The 3441-nt window shown below is 33.9% G+C and overlaps 1 long non-coding RNA gene across 1 annotated transcript; it reads left to right on the top strand.

Annotated features, from left to right (window-relative positions):
• Positions 1–704: 704 nt before the first annotated feature.
• On the top strand, positions 705–2120 carry LOC133190241 (uncharacterized). Its single transcript, XR_009721581.1, has 3 exons — positions 705–792; positions 1219–1294; positions 2050–2120. It is a non-coding gene; the product is annotated as an uncharacterized LOC133190241 (long non-coding RNA).
• The last annotated feature ends 1321 nt before the right edge of the window (positions 2121–3441 follow it).

Genomic DNA, 3441 nt, shown 5'->3' with positions numbered 1-3441 from the left:
TAACACATTAATTTGATTTATATTTGTTCATTAGAAATTCTGTAATTCTTGCTAAAATCACATGGCTGTTAATCATGTAGAAGAGTTGTCTTTCTGTGTGCTCTTCACAACTTGCGACGTGTACACGTGTTGAGTAAAATTACTACGGAGGCTAAAGTGAGAGGCTGGATGTGTGTTTATGTGAAAGAGGTATTAATATGGAATACGATGCTAGACAGAAATCTCTAATGAAATCGCAATCTCACCAAATAGTTTAATATCAAGATTTTGACACTAAAAACCTGGTCATAATTTGATTTGCAAAACCAAGTTTCCTATGTTCCATGTGGTATCATAAATAAATCTTTTCAGTTGATAATACGATAATTAACACATGGAAAATAGTGTACAAGACTTCTCTATTTTGTTCAACGAACCTTGACTATTTCCAGTTTCTATTACCTTGTTAATATTGTGAAATCACTATTTGCGTGGTGTCAAATTTTCTTCGTTTTATAAAAAATTATTGGTTCTTGGGGATTTGATTTTGTGGTTAGGGAAGTGTAGACTAGTTATGTATCTGAAATTTTATATTTTGTGGTGGACGTGAATTCGTGGGTCTCTTTGTATGTCAAAAACCATAAAAATTAAACACCCCGAAAATTAATTATTTCACCTTTAGCATTTAACAAATTAAACTAAACTAATTAATATTATCATTTTAGATTTAACTGACGCATCAATTGCAGGCATTGCTATTGGGGGAATATTTGTTCTTGTACTAGTCATTGCAGGATTCGTCTGTGTTTGCAGGTATGTGTTTCGGCTGGCAAAGGTATATAGTCCAGAATATTATAATGAATAACATTTTTCTTGGGATTGACTGAAAATAAATGCTTATGAATTTTTTTTTATTATTTGTCAATGAGTATTCATCACTGGATTTATATAAGATAGACAATTTTATTTTTTAGATATAATACTTTCAAGAAATTATATTTAAGTTCATTTAAAATATTTTTTGAGTAGAAAATTTGCAGTGAAAAAGTAATTAAAGAAAACGCTAGATGGTACAATGTACAGGTAGGCGAACACGAGTTATCGTTCATAGTACGAGTTATCGTTCATTATGTAGTAGATCTATTCACTCGTACGTGGAATCTGACATAGGTGAACTAAACTTTGTGTATGGTGCTCATTTTCCTTGAACATAACGTAACCTTTTTATTTCTTTTACAGACAAGTAATACGAAAATTAGGTCTGGATGAAACATTTGATATAGAAAATATACAAGTTAGACTCTTTGAAAATCTGGTATGTATGAGTTGAGTGAAAAATATAATAATTACAGACAATTTTGATGATCACTTTGGTGATAGACATTGAATCTATTTATTTAAAGCAATGGTTCTGTTCTAAACGGTTATTATAAATCAATCTTCTATGAGATATAATCTGGACAAAGAACTCTTCTTAATTGAAGGTTATAACAAGATTCTTCCAAGAAAACATGTCACCTATAGTACAACATTTTTAAGGATAAAATTGTTTCAAACTGGATTTTCTTTCTGATCAAAGTTATTTGGAAACTTGTTTTATTCTTGAGTGGAAAGTTAAATGCAAAGGCCTGCAAGGTCAAGAAGTGGTTATTAATATTTGTAGGACTTGAATTAACAAGAAACTGACACAATGAATCATACCTCCATCTAATACTGATAAATATATAGACATCATGCACCCCCACCCCCCACCCCCCCCCCACCCCCCCAAAAAAAGTAAAACAAACTTTTTACAAGGTCAGGAAGCCTATATTCAATAAAACATCTATCAATTTTATTGGCAGAAATACATGTTTAAGAAATTTCTGTCACTTGTTCTCTTGTTAACAAAGGGAATGGCAAAAAGACAGAGAACTGAATGCTTTAGGTCTGAGGTTTTTGTGAAGTTGTCTTTGAAGTCATCCTCATCATTTCTTAATCTGAACACAAACTCTTGCATTATACATTACAAATTTTTGATAAGTATACAAAACGAAGATACACCATATTATTTGTTTTTGTGTTTTTCAGCCTACTGGAAGCAATTTGTATAACCTTATTAAGACACCAGCTGACAGGTCCAGCTTCCCCCTCATCACCCCTGTAAGTATACTGTAACAACTGATAATATGCACTTTAGTTTAAATAACATCACCACATAACTAGATTCTGGATAACTCCACACCATCTGACACACATATACTGTAACAACTGATAATATGCACTTCAATTTAAATAACATCACCACATAACTCGATTCTAGATAGCTCCACACCATCTAACACACATATACTGTAACAACTGATAATATGCACTATAATTTAAATAACATCACCAGAACTCCCTTCGTACATGTAACATTTCAAAGACCACCGCTAAACAGCAACCTTACAATGTCCAATTTACAGAGACCACCATAAGAAACCAAACCAATAATGTCCAACCTAGGAACACCCTTCCTACAAGTAACATTTCAAAGACCACCACTGAACACCAACCGTGCAATGTCCAATTTAAGAATACCCTTCCTACAGTACACAGACCATCTCTACAAACCAACCCAACAATGCTAAAATCCAGTGTAGCAACAAAGAAAATTCAACTGTTGATCAGTTGAATTGTGACCAATCAACTAATGGACCGGACGTTATACATAAAACTTTGCCAAACTGCCAATCAATTAAGTACACCAGGATACCATCCCAGCAGAACGTTGAATACAGAGCATCAGACCACTGACATGGATTCTCGTCCGCAGCTTTTAACAGCCGAGTCTGAAAAGTTTACAGACTACCTCCCCCATGATACAAAATTTGAAGAACTTACTGCCTTTCAGAATAATAAAGAAAATTCCTTGGTCTCAAATTGTGTAGTTGGTGATACAACGGATCTTTCTGTTATGAATTCTGTGCCTCGTGGTATAAACAGTAATGTAACGAAAGGTATCACTGATAACGCAACAGCTGATAGATCAGATTATGTGCCCAAAGGTATGTTGCATTATGTGCCTAATGGGACATCAAATCCTTTACCTATTGGTAAATCAAATCATTTTCCTGCTGGTACATCAGATTATGTGCCAAAAGATATGAATTCTTTCCCCATTTATTTGCCAGATGACACAACTGATAGTATTTCTAGTGATACAAAAGATCATGTGCCATGTAGTCCAACAGGTTATGTGCCAAATGGTACAACCGACTATGTACCAAATTGTGCAACAAATCATGTGCCAAATGGAACAACAGAATATGTGCTCAGTGGTACAACAAATTATGTGCCCAATGGTACAAATAATTATGTGCCCAATGGTACATCGATTAGGTGCCCAGTGGTACAGAAGATGAAAAATTTACAATGGAGAACTTGCAATGTGTATAATCTGAGCATCAAAATTATTCTTCAATGAAATGGAGTTGGATG

Source organism: Saccostrea echinata, unplaced genomic scaffold (genome assembly GCF_033153115.1).
Source record: "Saccostrea echinata isolate AGI-Se365-2 ecotype Australia unplaced genomic scaffold, CSIRO_AGI_Sech_v1 ptg000022l, whole genome shotgun sequence".
Lineage (NCBI taxonomy): Eukaryota > Metazoa > Mollusca > Bivalvia > Ostreida > Ostreidae > Saccostrea > Saccostrea echinata.
This window is presented reverse-complemented; position numbering and strand designations above follow the sequence as displayed.